Raw genomic sequence first — 24548 nt, 5'->3', positions numbered from 1 at the left:
GTAGTATGATTTAATGTATTGAGAAAGCAAGGGTTTTAATATATCTACTGTTATCTAATGTAATGTTTCTCACATTGAAGTAATAGATGAATTCTTTTTAAAAACTCAAAATAATCAAACAAGAAAAAAAAAATCCAAAAAACAGTTATGGGTATCTAGCATCAATTTAAATATTGATAAAATATTTAAATCTGATTTGATATAAACCAATGAAAGCAAACAAATAAAAACAACACAACCAAATGAACAGAACAACACAAAAAGAGAAAAAGTATCTGTATGCAAATGATATTCAAACAAAGCTGTATCCAGTCCATGTGAGATGGCATAGACTAGTCTCTCTCTACTCCTCTCCTTTAAATACAAATGCAAGCCCTGGAAATAATGAGAGAGGCAACCAAAAGAGAACTCTGACAAATGGAAAAATGGCAAATCCATTAGGGACCCAAAGACTGGAGGAACAATGTAATGGAAAGGCATCTTAAAAATATTTTCTGCATTCTAAAGGTTAATATAACCAACAAAAGAAGATGACCCAGGTCTGGCATGTCTGCCACCTAACCCAGCAATAGAATGTGCACCCAGGAGACTCATTAATCTGCTGGACTGAATAGGTGTCCTGATGACAATACCAGAATGAGTAAAGAGGACTTACTTTGGACACTTTGCTGACAATAAGTAGCTAACAGAAACACTTTTCTTCCCCATCACACTTGAGACTTTCCTCCTAAACACAGCGACACTATGCAGCCAGGGTACTGGCGAGTGCAATCCAACCTCCACAAGTGTCTAGCTCATAAAAAGCTCTTTGTCCCCTACAGACAGCAGGGTATTCTTCTACAACAGGTACCTGCTGGGGAAGCACTCTCATTTTTGAGTTGGAGACTCTTACCCCACATACAAGTAACAGTTGGGCTGACTTGGAGAAGCTGCTTCCACCCTCTCAAGTAGCATGAACAAAACTAGCTGCAAGACATACACCAACTAGACCAAAATTGATTGTCATTGTCACAATAGCCCACAAAAGTAGACCATGACCTGCATGATAAAACTTCAAAGAGTAGATGCTCGCTAAAATTAAAACATAATAATAATAAAATAAATGAGATCCAAACCTCTTAAAAAACAACTAAAATGTCTAGGATATAATTAAAAATCACCCTTTCTGCCAAAAAACAGAAAGATCACGACATGAATTAATAAAGACAATCAACTGCTGCCAACATTGGGATGGATCAGATGTTGAAATTACCTGACTAGGATGTTAAAGTAGCTATCATAAAACAATTAAAAAAGCAGTTATAAATTCTCTTGAAACAACAACAACAACAAATAACAACAACAACTGACCTTCTGGAAACTCCAGGAAAGAAATAGGCTAAATAATAAAAAATTATAGAACTAGAAAATACAATAACAAAAATGTTTTAAAAAATAAAAATAGACTGAGCCTCGGGGGCATTTGGGACAATAAAAGAGATCCAACATTATCACTGCAGTCCCAGAGATAACCTGGACTTCCCAACCTCTGTAATAAATGTTTGTTGTTTAAGCCAACTGGCTTATGGTAAGTAATTTGTTGTAGACAGATATCTTGAGCAACTGCTGAAAAATAACTCTACAAGAAGATTCACACAAAATACTAGAAATCAATCAAGGAGTCCTAAAATAAGTTTCGCATACACAGGAAATGGAAGAAAGTGAAACAGAAATAAAATAGAGGAAACAAAGAGAAAGCACATGATGAAATAGAGTACTTAAGCCCTGAGAGCAATAATTACTTTAAATGTAAATGGTGTAAATATACTACATGAAGAACAAAGATTGGCAGAGTGGATTTAAAAAACAAAACAAAACATGGCTCAAGTATGTGCTGTTTACAGGAAACTCAATAGAATCCATAGGCTTAAAGTAAGCATCAATTTCCCCCCCAAAACAAGAGTATATTAATATCAAACAAAACTATAAAACCAATAAAATAAAAAAAAATAAAATAAATGGATGATATTATTTAGCAATACTAATTTGCTTTTACTATGGCATGCTTGAACTCAAGTGTGCTATATAAGTTAGGTGTTCTAAATTCTTATTTTCATTTAGTGGCTCATCATTCCAAACGTCTATAGAAAAAATTAATAAAGCAATCCATAAAGTGATGATAACTAAAGACACTCAACCATATAAACGGAGCAGCCGATACTCGGTTCCAGCACATTGTTCCCAAGGAATCAATGTTGACAAACAGTTTACTTCTTTAAGCTACACCAGAAATTTAGATATTTCTTGAAATTTCTTATATTTATATGCATGCAACTAATTATTACTGATTGTTTAATCCTGTGTAAGTTAAACTAACCAGCTGGGGATATTTTTAACTCATGGGCTACAGATCTGCCATTTCTGCTGAACTTGAACTATTGTCAGTTAGCCTTGACATTCACTGTTCAGCTTTTATTGGAAACAATGCTTGCTGTACTGAATAAGTCCACCTATCTTTGTTTCTCATTATTTCCAAACAATTAAAATGATACCACATGCCATGAATACAAAGGAAGATGCAAATATTTAAAATTTTAAAGTGATAGTCTAGGTGAAAAGGACTCAGTATATGTTTTTTTGTGATACTTGAGTATCTGTTTAAGTGGCTAGATAAGCATAAAAAACAAAATGCAAATTTAAATATATCCATAGACATTATATTATAGAAATATATCTTTGTAGGGCTTTTGGAGAAAATTTACTTTGAAATATTTAGACACCTAAACAAAGAATATATCAGAAGATCTGTCATGGATGCTTAGTAAGAAACACAGAAAAAGTAGTTTGATTTTTTTTTTTAAGGTTAAGATGATTCTTTATGTCAGTTCAGTGACTCGATCTGTTTTTAGATTATATTTAAAATAAGTCTAAATCTCTTATTTTAATTTCACGTTAATAACTCACCACCTGGTGGGGATCCAGATTTCTGCGTTATAGACTTTCTGAGAGAATCAGAGTACGTGACCCAACGCCCACCCTCATATGCTCTCTGCTTGCAGGAGTACTAGTTTTCATTGTAAAACTGTATGACACTGATTCGTTTTAAAACTCCATGTTGATTTCAAGTGTCTACTTGTTCCTTGAAACTATTATGTCAGATTCAACTGCAATTATCCTAGCCATTCTTCTGCATCTTTTTTACTTCTCAAAGCAATTATAGTAGGGTTTGAAAGTAAAGATATAAGTTGATACAATGAGTCATTCTATAGAATATTATTAAGTGAAAGAATGAATGGATGAAATACTTAGTGCTTTAACGTCACCTTATTAGTGTATCTGAAATATTCTTTACCTCAATGTTACTATTCTAGGGAGAACCACTATCATTTCTGTTTAGATATTTGAGCAGTTAAATTGTTTTTTTTTTTTGACTCAATGTAAAATACCAAATCCCATTCCGTTTGAATAGATAGATATTCCAGTAAGTACAATTACGTGAAGATCAGTTAAACTGAGTAAAAAACAATTCAGGAGCAAATTACAGTACTGAAAAGATTCTTCCCATTACTATAAATATATAATCACAATTCTACTTTTCTTTCAAGTTGATTGACTCTTCTGGGATTAGTGAGAGAAATTTACATATTTGTCTTTTATGTTAATCTCTGGAGGTAAACTCTACAAAGACTATTAGAAAATGAAAAAAATCTCCTGATTAATTGTTTCTGATGTTGAACAATTAGTAGAAACCAATCATTTGCATTTTAATAACATTGTAACCATCTGTTAAATGAATGCATTAATCTTGATTAGCTTGGTTCCAGACACTTGCAGTTGAGGTTTACTGATGTATATACACTGATAAGGAGATTTTAAAAGTCATGGATAGCTTTAATTTCCACAGTGAAAAGTAACTGAAGAGAGTAATGCAAGCTTAACTAATATGCTGATGGAGCGTAGAAAAGAAAAATAGAAAATACTGTTGAAGAAACAAGATATTTGGATATAAATCAGCTAATTCAAAGTACAAGAGATAATAATTTAATCTTTCATATTTTATGTTTCATAGATTTTAATATAGATCATCCTATGATTCTTCGGCAACTACTAATGATACAACAGTATTTTTTTCCAACAAAAAATAAAATATGAAATATACAATGTAGCCAAAATATTGCTCACAAAATCTATGAGAAAAAAAGAAAAATCATTCAATTGATAGCGAATTGCTCTACTAGATCATTAAAATGAAGATTAAAGGTGTCATTTTATAAGGTCACATCACATATATTTCATTCCTTTCAAATGGTTTCTTTGTGGTTTTATTGTTTAACAAGTGTTTATTTTCTTTCTGCAATTTTAGTAAGATGAGCAACCAGTGACCTCTGAACCACACTCAAGCACAAGGATATCCAGGTATTCTTGCTTATAATTGTGTTTAAATTCTTCCTAAAAACTTTTAAAAGTCTTTCTCTGTTTCCAAATACTAACCATAAAACCATCTCATAGGTAACATCATACACAATAGTTAACACTGAATAACCGCAGAAGAAGAAGGTAAAAATTCCCAATCCCCTTACTTCTTGTGACAATTTTACAAGATTCTTACTGTTATATTAAGGAAAGAAAAAAATAATGTGCTTAAAGCTCATATTCAAAGAAGTAAAACACTCTCTATTTGCAGATTTCCTTATTGTTTATGTAGAAAATTAAAAAACACTGCAAAGTAAGTACTAAACTAATAACAGGTATCATCAATGTCATTGGCTACGATGTTAAAATATGATCAGAAATAGGTTCATTCTTATGTGGTCAAAGTAAGTTTTAGAAGGGCCCCAATACAATACAATGCGGAAATGAAAGTATTTTCAACAAATGGTGCCCCAAAATATGGCTATTCATATTTAAAGAAAAGTGACTCTGGGCCTTTTTCTCCCACCATATGCAAAATAAATTTCCAATGGTGTATAGATGTGAATATTAAAAGTAAAAACAGAAAGATGTTAGAAGGAAACACAGGAGAATATCTTTGGGATTTGGAAGTGGACAAAAGGTATTTTAGACAAAACAAAAAACAATAACGAAAACAAAATCAAAAGGCTTAAATTAAAAATTTAACTTTATCAAACCTTAAAAAAATTACTTATCAAACGATACTGTTTTAAAAAAAATGAATAAGGAAGTTACAGGCTAGGAGAAGATTTAAAAAAAAGGTTTTGACAAAGAATGTTATTTTGATATATGAAGAACTTTATGACTCAATAACTCCTTCCCTCCCTCATTTGATTGTTCTGTCATTTATTTCCTTGACGGTGGCATTTGTACTTCTTTATGTTATTTTTTTTAAAGATTTTTTTAAAGATTTTTCCTGACTACTATTTCCTTCTGCTTTTGGACCTGTTTGCGGATCTGATCTTTAGTTGTTTCCATTTTGCTATTTGTCCTCTTTTACTTTCACTGACAATATATATGTATATATTATATGTATGTATATATATATATGATGTTATATCAATTTATTTCTAAGACACATATATGCATAATTTCTTATTTCTATTTTAAGTTGCCAATATCCTCCCTTGAATTGTTGCTTATGGTGCCCAGTTTTATTTCTTTATCTTTTGTTCCATGATTTCTAATTTATGTCCATAAGACCAGTCAAGAGACAACCTCTCTTTGTAATAACAGAGATACTTAAAGATATTTGAAGAATTTATATTTTCTTTTGTCTGAAAATGTTTCTCTTCAAGATATCCTTGAATTTTTCTGACAGTGTGTACTGAAGACTAAGCTAAATCCCACATCCTAACGTATGCCTGTTTTGTTCTATGTACACGGGTGGATGGAGACTATGTAGTTTAGGAGAAAACTCCTGATGAACATGGGTTGCGTTGGGACTGCCCCCTTTGCCCTGTGCTTATTCCTGACCACGTTTCCCATACTCCGGTGTTCGTACAATCAATTCTTTTTTTGTTGTTGTTGTTTTTTTGTTAGGACTCTAATTGTTTCTATTATACTTAGTGATTCTTCACCCTTGATGTTTATTCAATTCATCTGTAAATACATTTAAGCAGTCAGTACTTGGTCAGGTAAATCCCAAATCCCTGGGGATATTCTCTGTGCATCAAAATCAATTTAATTAAACCATTTATGTTGCAGGATTTATTGCAGACCACTGTTTCCTTTTTCTATGTTCATTCCATAGAGAAATTGATATACTATTCTATGAAAACAAAACAAATTTTTTTCTTCCTGTGATCCATTAATAATATCAATGATAGAAATAAGATTATCTGAAAGGGCCGCACTAATCTGGTTCTCTTTCTGCAGGTGCTCTAGAATCGTGCTTGGAAATTTATAGTTTTCTATATGTTTTGACTGTAGGTTTTCCATGCCTATCTATATGTGTGAATGTGTGTATGCTTATTTTCTTCAATCTTCCCATAAACATAGTACTTTTCCTTCAATTTTTTGGGGGGGAGGGGACTTAGGCAATAATTTATCAGACATATGTGTTTAATTAGACTTGCTTGAAATTAATGAACAAGACAAAAAGAAGAGGGAAAATGTAATGTCCATTAGATATATGCTAGTGTGCTCAAGCTTTTCTGCCTTAAGGTAACCTGGAAAAGAATGAAAGAAAGGGGAAACTCGAAGATTTCTGTCTCATCGGCTACATTTACCATATTCTACTTATAATGTTTAATGTTACCTGTCTAGCTATTTTAAAATATTAACATACTAAATTACCGAAAGAAATTCCATTTACAAATGATTGGCTGTACCTTTATTCAAAAAGAGATTTTTAAAAATCTTTAATTTTTCTTCTTTATAAAAAAAAAAAAGTGTCTGCTGTCAGATAAATGAATGTGAGACTAGCGGGTGGAGCAGGGGCATGGGGAGAGTCTATAAGCTGCCACGAAACATTTATGACAGACTTTACCCCAAATTCTTCTTGATTTAATCATCATAGAAGTGAGAGGCCATGACTCCAACAAGCTTTCTAATTATATTTACCTATTCCATTATTTGTCCTTAATGTATTCCTTAATTAACCGATTTCTCCTTGCTGATAAATGCTCCCAATTAGGCAAATAAACAACATAGGGATGGATATTTAGGGGCACAATTTGAGAGCCCTTTCCTTTTCAATAGTTATAAGTTAAAAATGTTTTCTTACGACATCTCACAATAATACTGTGAATTAGTCACAAATAAGAAAATTCCAATTTAGTGGTACTAATTTTTTTTTTCAGGTTCACACTCCTAATAGGTTTCCAAGATACTCTTTAAATTCTAAAGAAGTAGGATATTCTTTTAAAGATGACCAAGGAGATCTTCTAAGGATTTAGATCATTGCAGCTTGATTTAAATAGAGAGATATATGCCATTGAATCTATCAAAATAAAGAAATTTTGGTGAGAAAGAGGTTGGTGTCTTCTGGAAAAGGTGTTCCATCAAATTTATCTATATCAATGTGCCGTCGGAATGAATATTCAGATGAAATGTATGATGAAATGAAATTCTAGATGAAATGTAATATTTCATCTAGAATTATATAGCATTCTGTTTCTTCCTTGAGGAGACATCACCATCATGACTGATGGAAGAAGAGCGATTTTTGTGTTGTGCAAATATTGAGGCAGAGTCACCTGGCAATTATACAGCATTAGCATAATGCGGGGCTAAAGTTCTGTTTGAGATCATGATAGAATTGAAAAACATAAAGCAAGTGGCCGACTCTGTATGCAAATCATTCTTTGAGATTATTTTATTTTTATTTTTATTTTTTTTTTAAGAAAAAAATTCATTTACCTAGGTTAAGGTCAGACACTGCATGTGTAACTTTGAATCCCATCAAGGAAGCCAGAATAGAAGAGGTTAGAGTGTACTAAAATAATCATTCCAAATATGATGCATTAATTATTAAGCCACTAGCCACCAAATAAGAAGGATATTTAGAAGATAAGTGAAAAAGAGATAGTCTTACTCAAATTCTCTTTTTCGCTCCACAAATCAACACCCTCTCCTCCCATTTATGTAGAATAGTCTGGAGAAGAAGGGTGAGTTTGCTAAGCTAGCTTCCGATCCAATGAAGAGGATCTGGGAAGGCAGCATGAGAATCTCTGCATCAGATTCACACATCGATGGCTGGGCTGTTGGGAGTGCAACATATTGTTGGGACGGCCCTCTGAGAAATAAACTGGCTAAAGCTACCACAGAATAAAAGCCTGAAAGAGCCCTTGGAAAAGACTAATTGTTTAATTTATTACCCGCATTGTGCTATAAGTCAAATCCTCCATAAAGAATAAGTGTCCATTCCATTCGAAGTGATACTCTGGAAATAGCTGTGGTCAAGGAGAAATCTGGGCTCTTGGGGGCACACATTTTATTTTACAATGCTGAATAAACAGATGCCTAACTACTTATAAGTGTTTAACTTGGTAAATATAGTTATAGCATGTAGCTTTTTTAGAAAAATAATTGAAATACATATACATACATCATCACCACAGTCAAGATCATAAATATTTCTTTTATCCCCAAATTTTCCTCATATCTCCCTATGTTTCCTCTTTCTCATTTCTCCCAGCCTCCCTCATTCTTAAGCAACCACTAATCTGTTTTCTGTCACCTTAGATTAGTTTGCATTTCTAAAATTTTATGTAAATAGAGTCATAGAATTTGTTCTCTTTTTGTCAGCTTTTTTTTACTCAACACAATTATAATAGAATTCATCCATCTTGCAGTGTGTATTGATAGATCATTTATTTTTATTGCTAAGTAGTATTCCGTTTGTATAACACAATTTGTTCATGCAATGTTGTTGATTGGAATTTGCATTGTTTCCACTTTGTGGCTATTACGAGTGAAGTTACTATGAATATTCATGTAAGATTCTTTAGATGGATATATAATACAAAATCTCTCAAGGCAACAAGCTAAGGCAATTATAAGTCCCACCTTGTTTGACTCCCTCCTCTCAAGGATCTTTGTACTTCATCTTTTAACATCTAGATCTTTGAAAAGCATTTCTTCATATATTTTGTTGTCATTTTATCAAATGGAAGTCACAAATCTGATCTTTTGTGCTCTATTTTTTTTTTCTGAAATAATGTCCTTCTAATTGCATCATATCCTACTACAGACATCACAGTTATAACAGTGTCTGCCAAGCTGTTTGGCTCAAAAGGCAGTGTGTTTGCACGTCAGCCTCGGCCTGCTGTAAAGTGCTTTTCTCTGCATCTCACTGAAAGCTGACAGCCTTCTTTGACACGCATTAATTGGGTTGGAGCAATATTCCCCAGTATATGATAAGTTGCTGCCACTACCTGAAGAGATCAGTCAAGAATTTCCCTTTCTTCTCAGTGGAGGGAAATTTGAGATGCAGTGATTTGGCTTTTATTTGGATAAAATTTTTCAGCATTCCCAAACCCCTAAAACTTCCTTGATCTTCTGAATGCCCTTAGGGTTTATCTTTCAATCTCTGAAGCACATCATTTCAGTAATACCTTTATTATACATAATTATTCTTCATTTGTTTCAAATAACACAATAAAATCAAAGTACTGGACCACTGTGTTATTTTGTGGACTGAACATATAGTCTAGCTCCTTTTGAATTAAATTTCTGCAAAGGTGAGAGAGTTGACATGGTTCTGAGGCAACGATATAAGTGTATATTGCTGTCTCTTTCACACGAATTCGAACTGCTTCTGATCATTCTTTCTCAGTGGAAGAGAAAAGATGAATGACTGTACACAACATAGCTTCATCTATATTGACTGACAGAGATTCTGTTAAAAGATTCTATTAGGACTTCAACTTGGTTGACTTTGTATAGTACCCTGTCATCTTCCAGAGCCATTTGATTTGTACAAGCTAAAAGAGTGGATTAAATGGAGCCGCAATGGGGGGTGTACCCCAACTCAGTCACATGTGCCTTTAAGGTTAATGGTATACAGAGCCTTTTCCCCCGGAAACTTGCACACTTCATTAACTCTTTGCTCACAGGCCAAGACAATTCCGTGATGGTTCTGCCAACCATACAGGGTGTCTATTCCAATTATGTCCTGGGAGACCGGGAAAATGACCACCGAGCAGTTCCATGGACATACTGGACTCCCATAAAACAGACCAGACACACTTCTCTGTTACTAGATATGATCGATATGCTACCTCTTTCTAGTGGACAGAATAAAGACACCCTAAAGATATGCATGTCCTAATCACTAGAATCTGTAAATCTCTTATGTTACATGGTAATAGGGAATTAATGTGGCAGATGAAATTAAGACTGCTAATTTGCTGCCCTGGAGGTGGGGCAGTTACCCTGGATTACCTGGGTGGGTAATTATGAGAATTCTTAAAAGTGGAAGAGAGAGGTAGAGGGTCACAGTCAGAGAAGATGTGACAACGTCATGGAGCAAGGTCAGGCTGATTTGAGAATTCAGCCATGAGTTGCTGGCTTTGAAGGTAGTAGAAGAGGGTCACCATTTGAGGAATGCGGGTGGCCTCTAGAAGATGGAAAGACAAAGAAATGGATATTCCCGTACGTCCTTCAGAAAGGAACACAGCTCTGGCGATAATCTTGATGTTAGCCCACTGAGGCCTATTTCAGACTTCTAACCTCTAGTACTGTAAGATAATAATACATTTGTTTTGCTTTAAGCACCGAGACTGTAATAATTTGTTATAGCAGCCATTAGAAACTAATATACCCCTTTATTGGCAGACTGTGATATTTTGTTCCCTGTGTAGTAATGTCAGCTTTAACCCTCTATTAACAGTCTATAAAATATCTGAATATTTACTTTTTCCCACTTTACAGATACTCTCGTAAAGGCTATATTTCCCTTTGGGAAAGAATAAGTTGGATCATTATCATTTGCTATGGCGTTGTACGATCCTTTCTCCTGAGGAGTTGAACTCTCCTTTTATCGCTGGGTTCTGAGTCTGAAAGCTGCCTCGGAAAAAAAAAAAAAAAAAAAACTGGACAAGTTATTGTGATTGTTTTTAGTTGGCTCAGCTGCATTCTATCTCCTGACCTTCCATCCTGATTTCTTCCTATAGATGGAGCACTACGTTTGTTGAATACACATCATTCTTGCTCCACAGTTGCTATATATATTTCTCTCTCTCTCATCTGTATCATCTATATCTATCTATATCTGTACCTATATCTATATCTAATCTAATCTACATTATCATATAAATATATTCTAGCTTTATCTAGACATCTATATCTATACCTACATTTATTTCTGTATCATTTATATCATCCATATCTATATCTATCATCTATGTCTGTATCATCTGTATCTGTATCTATATCATCTATATCTATCTTTCTATCTCTATCATCTATCATCTCTCTATCTCTCTATCTATCATGTATCATCTATCTATCATCTATCATCACCCATCTATCAACTTTTATTTTTTTAACCATTCTCCAACCTCTTTGCAGGTCAGGTACCCCTGGTTGCCAATCCGATGCTGCTACTCATTAAAATAATTTTGCTCATCTTAGTTCTGATGAGTAATCACTACCTCCTGACCTCTGTGATTTCAGAGATCTGTTTTGTCATTGCTATGAGGCAATCCAAGTCTGCGACAGCATCTCATGCATTCTGCCCTCACTTAGAGGAGAGCCACTAATGAGCTTGTTAGTGATGCTGGTGCCCCTGTCAGTTGCATTTTGCTAATCATTATGGGAAATGTATTGTCCTTCAGGCCCTACAACATAATATACTCTGCTGATGGATTTCTTGGTCTTATCTAGCATTCCACTTTCTTCTGAACACTTCCACTCCCCACAGTGGTGGATGTGACATTTCCACTTCACTTAGTGTGGCCATCACTTCTTCAAGCATTCAAAAGCCATCTTGCAGCATATTTGCACTGGCTCCTGAGATTTTGTCATAATATTATGTTCTGTATCTTGGGGAAGTGCTTTCGTACTGTTAAACTCTCTTCTTTATCCAATTTTATATTCTGCTGTCTGCCCTTGTTCTGGCCCTTTCAGAATCCAGATCTATGAATATTCCGTTAGATGCTGCTTATCCACGTTGACTCGGTCCTGTGGCACTGTAACTGTGCAAATCTTCCCTTCTTTAAAATGACTTTTTCTCTCCTCTTTCTCCTTGATTCAAACTGGCCCTGTGCTCACTTGCTGCATGGCCACTCCTTTAATCATTAAGCCCCTTAGGTCATCATCAAACAGTCTTAGGAACAAAGCCTCAGGTCTTTTGGCCACAGAAACAGTTTTGGTCAAACTAAAGATAATGCCTTGACCTCAGTTGTGTTTCAGCTCCAGACTCATGAAGGCAGAACGACCTTACCAGCCCCATCCCCTTGACTACAGACAAAACAATACCATGGCTGACATTAGGACTTGATGCAACAATCAACTGCCTGCTACCCTATCCCCTACCAATCAGTAGAGCCCATGACCCCTACTCCCTTAGCTACCATGACTTATAAGTTTTCCCCTGCACAACCTGTCCCCTACAGGCCACTACCTGGAGCCAGGTCTTTGAGCGGTAGCTTACCTGTGCTCTGTGGCTCGCAACTCTTTAAAACAAACCTTTACTTTCTTTGCTGCAAAACCTGTACATGTCTCATTGGACGGCTTAGATGCGCACAGGCAAAGGACCCCTTTGCTCCAGTAACAGCACTTTCATGGCACAGTTATTTTCTTCTTAGCAGGTCCTGCATTCCCACGACAGAATTTTGTTGTGATTTAACCCTACTTACTAGCCTGGTGGTCAGGAGAAGAGGTGAAGGCATGGGGGACACACTGTCTTGTAATGCAAAGGTTTCTGTGTTATCTTCCAACAAAAGAGGGGCCCTTCACTTTTATAAGGAGTGAACCACATTTGTTTATAAGGAGTGGGCCTTGGGGGTCCCAGAAGGTACAGAAAATCCAGATATTCCATAACTTCCATGGCATGACCTAGTTGTTTCCAACCCAAATTTCAGAATCACACTTCATATTGGGACCCTAACGTTTTCATAGCCGACCTACTTGTTTAGGTAATCCAACCTTCTTCTCAGCTCTCTTAATGCTGTATTTTGCCCTGGACCGGATCCTTACCTTTTTACCCACTACCCTGTAAACATGAGAGATAAGAGTTTCTTTATATGCTGCAAAGAAAGCCCTCTGGCTTTCATGTTTTGCTTTCAGTTTTTGGTTAATTCCCCCCAACTTTCCATTGCCTTCCATTGTTTTTTTTTTCATAGCCTCTACAGCTCCAGCTAGAGCCTCCTAATTCTTTAGTCCTTGCTGGTAACACTTCTCACAATTGCTCAAACACCTAAGCTATCACACCCATCGGGTATTCTTTTTCACTTTAGTCAATGCAATTTACCAGTAGTGAATTTTAACAATTGCTCCACCACCGGGTGACATGAGCTATAAAAGTGTTCCACCTTCACCTGGTGATGAGACCCGCACTTCCACTGGGCTTGCTGGTGCTCCATTCCACAGTTACACTTTAGGAGCTTCTTTCTAGGATCACACCTAGTTCCATCTCTTAGATATGGTTCCCCTGGGAAACAGATTTGCAAGCAGATCCAGTTAGTTTGATGCTATGGCTCTGAACTAGCACCTGTAAAAAAAAAAAAATAGAAGTGTTGGGACACAAGATGAGACAAAGGGAGAAGTTTGGCTGATGCAATTAAAACAGAATCTTCAGCTGTTAACACGTGGAGCTCTGAGCTTTGTCTCAGAGACCTCTGAATTAAGTCACTGTCACAATCCTTTCTAAGGCCCTATCAATCAATCAGTCATTGGTGTAGGCTCTCCTGGGGAGGCCTTGTAACCTTGGGTGAGGAAATTCCCTTGGGTGTGGAAATAGCAACAATAATCAGTCAAGTCTGTGGTGTCAGCAGCCAACAGCTCTGCCCGCCACACTATGAGGATTTCCATCTTGGAAGGAGAGATCTGGAGTATGCCTGTAGCACTCGCTACAGGTAGGAATAGTGTTCTTTCCGTATTCCCAGAACAGATAGCAAACTTTATTTTTATTGTCAATTTACTATATTATTCAGTTTCTGAGAGTGATGATTGATATGCCCATGCTATTCAACAATACTTTATGTCTTTTAAATCAGTTTGAGAAATTTAAATCCGCTATTAAAGATTCTCTGCAGTTTGGCTTCATTGTACCTTTTTATCTCTATCATTTGGTATCATTCTTATGATAAACATTATTCTCCAGCCAAGCTGAGCTACATCCTTTTCCTATCACTGTCCCCATGCTTCTATTTCTACTGCAGTTATTTCTCTGGAGTGATCTTATTTATTTATTTTTTTTATATTTATATATGTTTAAGACGCTTAACTGTAGTTTAGAGCTGAGGCACTGACAATGGATCTTATTCTAACCCATAAAAACTTGAATCATTAAGTCACTGAGGTGACCAGTTACAAAGTGAAATAAAACAAGCACAAAAATTTTGAAATAAAAACAACTGATCATAATTAATTGAGAGATGCAGCAGAGTATTTCAGTGACAAATTCTATCTGATGAGAAGGAAGACAGTAGATTAAACCATGCAGAATTCACTTGGGTAGCTGGTTTGTTTTCTAAGCTGTGTAAATGATAGTGGTAGCATGGGCTTGGGACGTTAGGATATTTAATTAAATTTGTAAGAGATCATTAGTCACCATGCATAATATAGTGAAGATAATATAAACCCCACTGGATACTTTAACAGAATAAATTTAACGTAGAGACTCATAACACCAGAACAGGAGAGACGGTAGCATACAAAGAAAATACTGATGTAAACTAGAAGTAACTGTAAGAGCAGCCTCTATCCCCAGGACTGAGGAAACAGGAAAAGTTTTAGTATTATCGGAATCTAGAGGCTCAGCAGAGGTACCTCATGAAAGTCAGATTCAGACCTCTCAGAGAGCAGAAAAAGTGACTTGCCGCTCGCATCTCTTGGGGCACAGTGAGGCTGGTTTTGGGAGCACGGTGGCAGTGAAGCACCATTCCTGCGGTGAGTCTGATAGGAACATCAGGGATACACTAAGTCAGGAGTCATTCCCGCTCTTCCTGCCTTCCAACATCCCTCTCTGCCACCTATTAGCAAAGACTAGCCAAGAGTCTGCTGGTAAAGAGAGCTGTAATTTGCAAAGTCACAGCTTCAGCATCACAAAACAGGTATAAAGGGATAGATTTGGAGCACAGAGAAACTAGCTTATAATCAGCTGTGTTACATGAGGTCAGATCTGGTGAAGTGTACACACATGCTCTGTAATAAATAGTCAAGGCATAGTTCAAATGAACATCATCATTAATTTTGGCATGCTACTGAATTGTGAGCTTCATGAATAAACTGTTTGAACTTATGTTCTCTTGTAAGAATTATGCTCTTACACTTCATTTCATTCCCGGTTTCTCTAATAACTTTTAGGACACATCGTTTTATTAATACTTTAATCAATTAATTAATTAATTTTATTTATTAATTTATTAATACTTTTTCATAAAATAAAGTATAGCTTCATGATTCCCAAAAGATTAATTTATTTTAGTGTCCGTACTCCTTTTTCAATGTATAGGTGCCTATTATGAGTGCATTCATTGTATCTTGTCATCAGTTTCACTTTTTACCTATTACTAATTTGTAAAACAAATTTTTGACAGTTCGAGCATGTATTATTGTTTAAAGTGACAAAGATTAATTCCTATAATTTATTATTTTTCAACCTATGCAAAATATAAGATTGGTGTGAATACAGATAACTCTTATGTTATTAGGAACATATTTCTCCTTGGAGGAACATTTAAAATAGACTATATATTTATAAATAAAATAATTCTACCACACATTTTTAAACCTTTTATCACAGAACATAGGAAACCATTCAAGCTAAATAGTCCATAAAAGTAGCATTTTATTAATAAAAGTTCACAACCATGTACAACAATCAAATACATTTTATAAACTGTACCATAGATTGGTAGACATTGTGATGTCTGAAAAAGTATAATCTCATTTGGAAATACTTCTTAAATTAAACAATGTAAAGAAATGTTCTTCCTGTTAAGATCCTCATAATTTTCTTTTCTATTTTAACTTACTAGACTTTTTTCCCTCAACTCTTTAGTACAAGTTCTGAAAGCTTAATGGATCTGTGTTATTTTAATTGTACATATATAAAATTATAGTAAATGTAAATTGCCTGTAAAAACCTAGATACATTTGTCTTGGAAATAGCCAGTTTTCTAGGATTAACAAGACAAAGATGTCCAGAACAGACAAGGTCATTAATATTTTTCTTATAGAGTTTTTGTTTATATAGAAATTTATTCAATTTTTTTTTTTTTGTATATCATAGTTAAGACTCCAATGTGATATCCTCAGTACTAGGAGTTTGTTCAATTCTAGGAAGTTGTGCCTCAATCATCATATCTCTTGGTGAGTTATTGATTGTAGAATATCGTGTCTCTTTACAAGGAAGCTCTTCATTTTGTTTCTCAGATTATATCAACGTACAACTATACCATTTATTCTCTTTCTCTCTCTCTCATTATCAAATATAAGAAAATAACTGTGAGTTGTTGTTATTTAAAAAAAAACAAAGTAAAGAAAAATACTGATATAAACACATAAAAAATAAAATGTAAAGTGGTTACACATAATATAAGGTGACTTTAACAATTCATTTTTTAGGACAGAAATATTCATTTTCTAAATTTATGAATTTCAGGTAAATTATTATTATTTTGTTTATTAACAGAAATAATAGAATGTACCAATGACTATCGTGATTCTAAAATCTTATACAAATTAACTTTTTGAGATTATGCAAAGCAAGTGCTATTATTTCTATTTTCTCTTGTGGCATATCAGCCATCTAAGAACAAAAATAATCTGGAGATGTAGGGTCAGGCAAAGGCAATGTTTTTTGGAATACCTAAACTCATTTCCATTAATACAGTCAACCAAGGAAGCAAATTTCTAAGAGAGCAAATCGGTTCAAATATCAGTTAATTCATCTTAAAAATTGAATGTGGATTATTGTTTCAAGTCATCTGAAATAAAATATAGAGGTATATAAATAGACATATATCTATAAACGTAATACAAAGACTTCATCTACCAAAGAGTCTCTCAAAGAAATAAATAAGATGAAATGGAAAAAAGATAAAGAGGACCCATAGAGCTGCATATGCTGTCCAAATCTGAAGCAAGAACCGGCCTGCCAAGAAGACCCCTGGAGAGGCATCCTGGCCTACAGTTCGAAGGAAGTACAGAAGGTGAGATTATGACTTATTAGGGGGACATAGTGAAAATCTTTTCTATTCAAAACAAACATATTATTTTTCCCTGCATTCCTTATTCTCACTTGGGTAATGTCTGTCAACTAAGGAAATTAATGAAGGCCATTCAATGAGAATACACAAAGGCATTTACTCAGAGCTTGCTATATAGCAAGGGAGTCAGCCACCATCACTTGTATTTGGCAGAAGCTCAAGGGCACACAGAGAATTGGGAAAACTTTATATACAAAAATAAGGAAAAGCATCAGGAATGTCATGATTGGAAGCTGTTGGCTTGAAGACTTTGGATGTGGTCTAACTAGGAGAGAGGAAGCCTACGTGACCGGTTAGGAAAACATATTTGGATTTTTCTAGTTAGGTCCTAAATTAGAAGCAGGGACAAAAATTAAGGAAACTGCTCAATTCTTGACCAAGTCCTGATTGTTGGATCCATTGCTACAAAAATTGTGGTTTGTTTTCCCAAGTAGTTGTTACAGAGGTTGTGGATCAGAGCTTTATTTTTGTATCTGGTCGGGCCATTGTCTTTTTGCATCTTTAGTCTCTCACAGTCCAGCACTGATTTCTAGGAAAAATGGAGGGCTACTCTCTGAATAAGTTGAAATGATCTCATGGGATATTGGTAACCAAGAATAAATATCATATATTGGAATTAGGAAATCTGACTTCTCAATAGCTTATTTTGAAGAAAAATCTTTCAGACTTCTTAATCTGAGGATTTAAAGGTAAATTTTCATAGTGAGTTTAAGAAAGCAGCGTGTCCTTTGTTTTCAAATAAAAGCAGAAAAGAGATGATTGCCAGACATAATAGGAAAACTAGTAGCAAGAAATAGAAAGATTAATATGAATTGCCAGAAAAAAAATAACCTTTTATTTTTTTTAAATGTGTAACAGAAAATTTGGAAAACAGAAACAAGAAAAGCAACAACAAAAGCTTCAAAAGCTTGTAATTATCATACTCAGAGGGATTATAATATTTTACCCTTAAGTATGAAATAAGAGGATATGAAAAACTCACAGAGATTAAAAATGTAATTGAAATGCTGTTTCTTGTATTATTTTAAATAAGGTTTGAGTAACACTTTAGGAAACCTTGAAATATATACAATACATATATTATTACTAAACTTCTCTATGGGAAACAACATAAGCTTTGGATACAGACTTTATTAAATATACTTACACACCTACACAATAGGTTGGTTGTTTTACACAATGCAGAAGAGAAATCTAAAAAGTAGTCCAATAATTGCCATATATTATGAAATCATTATTAATGAGATATAACTAATATTGTTGAAGCCAAATATGGGGAAAAAGCCTTAATATGCATGTATCACATTAGATCTTATTTTAATACCTCTTGTCAAGTTGAAATGACTAAACTAAACCAAAACATGATTTTATATGACACATATATTATGCTTTTGTTAAACATATGTAGACAAAATATTAAGAAATACCATGCTCACTAATTAGAGAATAAGTTCTTTAATAGATAGGCTTAGGGCACCTATTAGCTCATTAGTATACTACTCAATTTTAAATTTTAGGCATTGGATGTTCATCATTTATCATTAAAATTGAAAAGAAAAAAAGGCATTGATACTATGCAAAGAAACATAAGTTAAAAATAATCTACTTATCCATAAAATAAGCATCATTCAATTTTATTAATTAGGCAGACATAGGGCACAGAGATTTAAAAATTAATAAAATGAAAGCAGGTTCCATAGCCACACCTTATAATTTAATTTCATAGTAGATTTCTTTCCGTGCACCTAGAGCATGTTATATTTAAGAATAATTTATCAGTGCTTTTCTTCATGGGTAAAGAATGACATTAACAAATATAGTGTTTATTGTGGGGCTAGTTTATTGCCAGGCTAGATTATTAAAAGATCTAAACCCTGAGAGAAAGGAGGGAGGCAGAAGAGACGATATGGACAAAACTAAATGTGAAATTCATTCATTTTCTAAAAAAAAAAAAAAAAAAAAAATTGCCAGGAAATATGATTTCAAATACATAAGCATTTCAGATTAGCAGAATTTATCATGCCAAATTAACAAAAAAACTAATCAATAATTATCCAAATAACTGAAAAACATGTAGAGACACTATGTTAGTACATAAAATGAAATTATTCATTAACTTAAAAAAATTATATACTTTAAACAACAGGCTATTGATTGTTCGATCTTTATTTCCTTTATAATTTCAGATATATTTTATTATTTAAATCTTTAATAAACTTTAGAATTATTTTCTTTTTGTTTAAAAATGTTCAAGTAGTTTTTTGTTTATAAAATTTACTCTTCACACATAAAACTTATTGTTAAATGTGACTCACATTGTCCAAATAACATCATGATTTGTTTTGCTTTTCTTGAAATTTTTTTTAGGATAAAACTAATAAGTCATTGACATTACAATATCAGTTAAATAATAAGTCACATGTCTAACAATAAATTACATATGTCTAATAGGTCTGATTAGATAGTAAATCTCACATATAATATTATTTGTCATATCACTGATGTGAATGTTCTCTTCTTATGTATCGCTAAATGTACAAATTGTCTAAAACCTCTAATTAAAGCTTATATGTATTGATATTACCATTATAATTTTCACCAGGACAGTACTTAATGCTAAGAAGAAATTATACCTAACATTTATACAGTATCAGGCTTTCTAGTAGCGAAAGGTAATATGCCCATCAACAAAGAGATTAGTAAATGTAATCTTATGTGATTCTTAAACAGAATCTCTGATTTAGCCTTATGGAGGCTTCTAAATGGTGTTTGAATTCAGTCTCCTGCTGTGCCCTTGAAACCCCACTCCACTAACTGCCTGTAGCCTCTCCAGGCTGAGCTGCTGCTTGTGCTCATGAGAAAACAGGGTCTGAGGAATAAAATCCAGACCTAAAGCTTTGTCTAGACTAACAAAAAAAGTGTCCAGGACTCAGGTTCTCTATTGACATGACCATAGGTAGCAAATGGCTAATCTACATCCAACTGTGTGATGAAAAATCTATAATTAAGACCCAATGTTACGTGTTGCCTTGGCAGCTGGTGAAATTGGGAGGGCCTTGAATGGCCTAAATGTAAGGTTTCTTAGCCAAAGAGTATTCCTTGTCAGGTAGACCAAGCATGATGCCTACTTATCCCTGAATCATGGCTTCAATTTCAGGTCACCACATGCGATTATTCAAATGAGCCAATCACATCCTCCTCTGAGATCCAGGGGCACCACGACCTCTTGTTACTACAAAGTGTGATTCTCCTGGCTGTTCGCTCTGCTCCTGAGTGCACCCCCTGTGGCCCTGCACGCTCCTTCCCTAGGCTGTGAATGTATGTGACGAACAATCTGTTGATATCCTCTGTCCAGTGTCAGGTGTTGCATGTTCAACATAATCCTAGAGTGACATTCCTCTCTCACCAATGGAGTGAATAGGAGATGATTAAAGCATACCAGTCCCAGAGGACATTCAACATGTATATATGCACATATATCCTAGAGTGGAAGTGTAGCCCCACCAGCGACAGAGTTCAGTGGAGGACCAGCTGATTTCCTTGGCTCCTGAGGAAAATAGGAGAAACAAAGGACATTTCTACTCCTGCATCTTGAAGAGACCTAACTTCTGCATCTGATCCAATGAAGATGCAAAGGTATTTTCTCCTGGTGCCTGTACTGGCAATTTGCTGACCAGAACACGGCAGGCCCAATGGGACAGAGACACAGCCAATTGTCTGGGGAATTCCTGCTGCACAGAAAGCATCAACAACATGATCTGAGCACCTCTGTGGGGCTTAGGCCAATGAGAGGACACTGGCTTGTACTCACATTCAGCATGGAGGATAAACAGAGGTGCAGAAAGAGACTGCTCTTGGAGAAATGTAAATGAACAAAAGTTAGCATCAATGCAAACAACAGCAACAACAATAATGAGAACACTTCATAAAAATCCATTTCAGCACAAACAAAATTTTCCATGACACTAAAATATAATAATGTTCAGATATCTTAGTGGATGCATAGAAAAAAAGGACAGTCAGTGTAAGACTTGATTTGGTGACCTAGACAATCGAATTAAAGAAATATCTCAAAATCGGAAGCAAAAATACACAGACTACTTAGACATTAAAGAGAGAAGAAAAGAACCCGGAGGTCTATTAAGTAGAGACACCGCTCAGGTCCATGGGAGGCTAGGAAAATGCTCATGTGAGTAATAGTTCATAAATGAAAAGGATGGAGGAACAGAGGAGGTGAGATGGAAAGGAAGCAAATAATAGTAGAAAATTACCCTGTATTAAGGAAGAATCAGCAAATTGAAAAAGCTCACAGAGTTCTAGAAAGCTTAGCAAGAAAGTATAGATCTAGGCGTATCCTCTACAGCTACAGAAAGTCAAGGACAAAGAGAAAATGTTACAAGCTCCCAGGCAGAACAATAAAATAATATGTACTTTACAGAGATTGGAAAGCTGACCCTCACTCTGCTGGACAGGATAGTGGCCAAGGACTATTTTGAATGGCAGCCTCTTTGTACTGTAGAAAGCTGACCAAAATCATTGCACTTACTGCCTGGGTCAGGGACAATATGACAGCTGGCCAGCAGGAGCGTCAACCTCTGATTTCTCATGTGAGGTTGTTAGAACAAAGGCCAGCATGGCATGGAGAGAAGATATTGAGTATGGCTACTTTTTCACTATGCTAAAGTTGAGGTCATATGTTATTACTTTTAAAACACATTTTTATATACTAATGTTTTATTTCTCTGAGGGCAAAAAGCAATTAAGTCAGAACAAAATAAATATACAGAAGAAACATACATTTTTACTTAAGTATGTTTAGTGAAATGAGATTTGTAACTGTTTTGAAAAGTAAAAAAAAAAACTAAAAACCTATTTCCTATCTTATTCATAAAAGTCTGCCTTCTCTAAGTTATTGTTTGGGCATACAGTCAAGTGGAAAACAAATTATCCTGTAAAAAAAAAAAAAAAGGAAAGAGTAGCTTAGAAGTCATGTAATTTGGGATCTGTCCCTCATTTTGAGAGAGCATGAAATACTCTAAAACTTGGAAAATTTTAGAACAGATTAGAAGCAGGCAAAATAAACTGGATTTTTTTTTTCAGTTATTAAATGTTCATTCTATAGAGTGAAATTTTATCTATTTGTATCTATTTAATAAATTTAACTTTTTACCATTATCTTTTTCTGAATACATAAATTGTTTTGAAATTTCCTAGGTTACTAGTACTGATATGGTTGTGCTTTTTTTTTTTAAATTTATTTTAATTAGTTTCAAGTATAAAGTACATTGGTTAGACATTTATATAGTTTATAAAATGATACCCCTAGTTGCTCCTTCTTTCCTCTGGTTTTCCACCTAGCTAATATATTAATGTTACATTCCCTATGTAACATTCCCTATGCTGTGTTCCTCATCCCTGTGACCATCTATCAAGTACTAATTTGTACTTTTTAACCCTTCATTCTATTCTCCCAGCCTCTCAACTCCCCTCCCCTCTGTCCATCATCAAATTGTCCACTATATTTGTGAGTCTGTTTTTGATTAGTTTGTTCTTTTTGTTCCTTAGATCCCGCATATAAGTGAAATCATATGGTATTTATCTTTCTCTGTCTGACTTATTACACTCAGCATAATAACCTGTAGGTCCATTCATGTCGTTGCAAATGGTAGTATTTCAATTTTTTAATGGTTGAGTTATATTCCATTGTATATATGAACCATAACTTCTGATTGGGAGAAGTTATTCGCTAATGATATATCTGCTAAGAGGTTAATATCCAAAATATATAAAGAACTCATAAAACTCAACAACAACAAAAACAATCCAATTAAAAAATGGGCAAAAGACCTGAACAGATACTTCTCCAAAGAGGAGATACAGATGGCCAATAGACATGAAAAGACGCTCAAGGTCACTAATCATCAGAGGAATGCAAATTAAAACCACAATGAGATATCACCTCACATCTGTCAGAATGGCTATCATCAATAAATGAAAGAATAACAAGTGTTGGAGAGGATGTGGAGAAAAGGGAACCCTCATACACTGTTGGTAGGATTGCAAATTGGTACAGCCACTGTGGAAAACAGTCAGGTGGTTTCTCAAAAAATTAAAAATGGATCTTCCTTTTGACCCAACAATTGCAGTTCTGGGTATTTATCCAAAGAAAACCAAAATAATAATTCATAAAGATCTATGCACCCCAATATTCATGGTAGCACAACTTACAATAACCAAAATATGGAAGCAACTTCAATGCCCATCGATAGACAATTGGATAAAGAAGTTATGCTTGTGCTTTTTTAACGTTACGGTAGTATAATAATGGTTGAAAAGTTCCCTTCTGATATTTATTGTTGACAATGTGAAATTTATTTGTTTGGGGAGTTTTCAAAGAGAAAAATAATTTCGAGCATGAGTTTTATTAACTGAATCTCATTTGGGATATAAATATTTGCTTTCACGTTTTTTTTTTCTATTTCAAGAGATTGTGACTCAGTTAAATCTCCCATTTATGTTTCTGAATGTCACAGAGAACTCTGGAGAACCAGGCAAATTAGGGCTCTTAAAATACTTTGGCTCAGCACAGTAGGAAGGCACAGCAGAAAAAAAATATGCAAAAACATGATTAATCTTATTAGTATTCAAATAAAAGAACAATCCAGTATAATTTTCATTCAACAGATTGCCAAATACTGTTTTAAGTAGGAATATCAAGTTTTGGATACAATGTGAAAAAGTGGTCACATGTTGCAGTTTGCAGTGTAATTTGCATAACATTTCTGGGTAGTTTTTTAATAACATATTTTCAAAATTTAGTACCAACTTGTAACTGAGATATTCCAATTTTATGAATCAGTTCTTAGGAATTCCATCAGCTAAGTCAACATTAGATTATAAACAAAAATTTTGACTGAAATTTAATTTTTAACACCTCCAAAAGGAAAATAAACCAATGTCTAACAATAACTTATTAATAACATATTGCAGTATAGCCAAGTAATAACATTCAGCAATAAAAATAATGGTTTTAAATAAGTTTGTTTTTATATTTGCTGAAAGAGAAAGATGGGAATTCTTTATCATTACATATAAATAATAATGATTTTTAGTATATATATATTTATATATAATAATAATCACATTTTACAATGTTTTTCTGTATTGTTAAAAATTATCAAAATATTAATATACTTTTTCTTTCAAGAAATTTATTTTTCCAGCTTTATTGAG

The sequence above is a fragment of the Pteropus medius genome, unplaced genomic scaffold (assembly GCF_902729225.1).
Source record: "Pteropus medius unplaced genomic scaffold, Ma_sr-lr_union100, whole genome shotgun sequence".
NCBI classification, from domain to species: domain Eukaryota; kingdom Metazoa; phylum Chordata; class Mammalia; order Chiroptera; family Pteropodidae; genus Pteropus; species Pteropus medius.
This window is presented reverse-complemented; position numbering follows the sequence as displayed.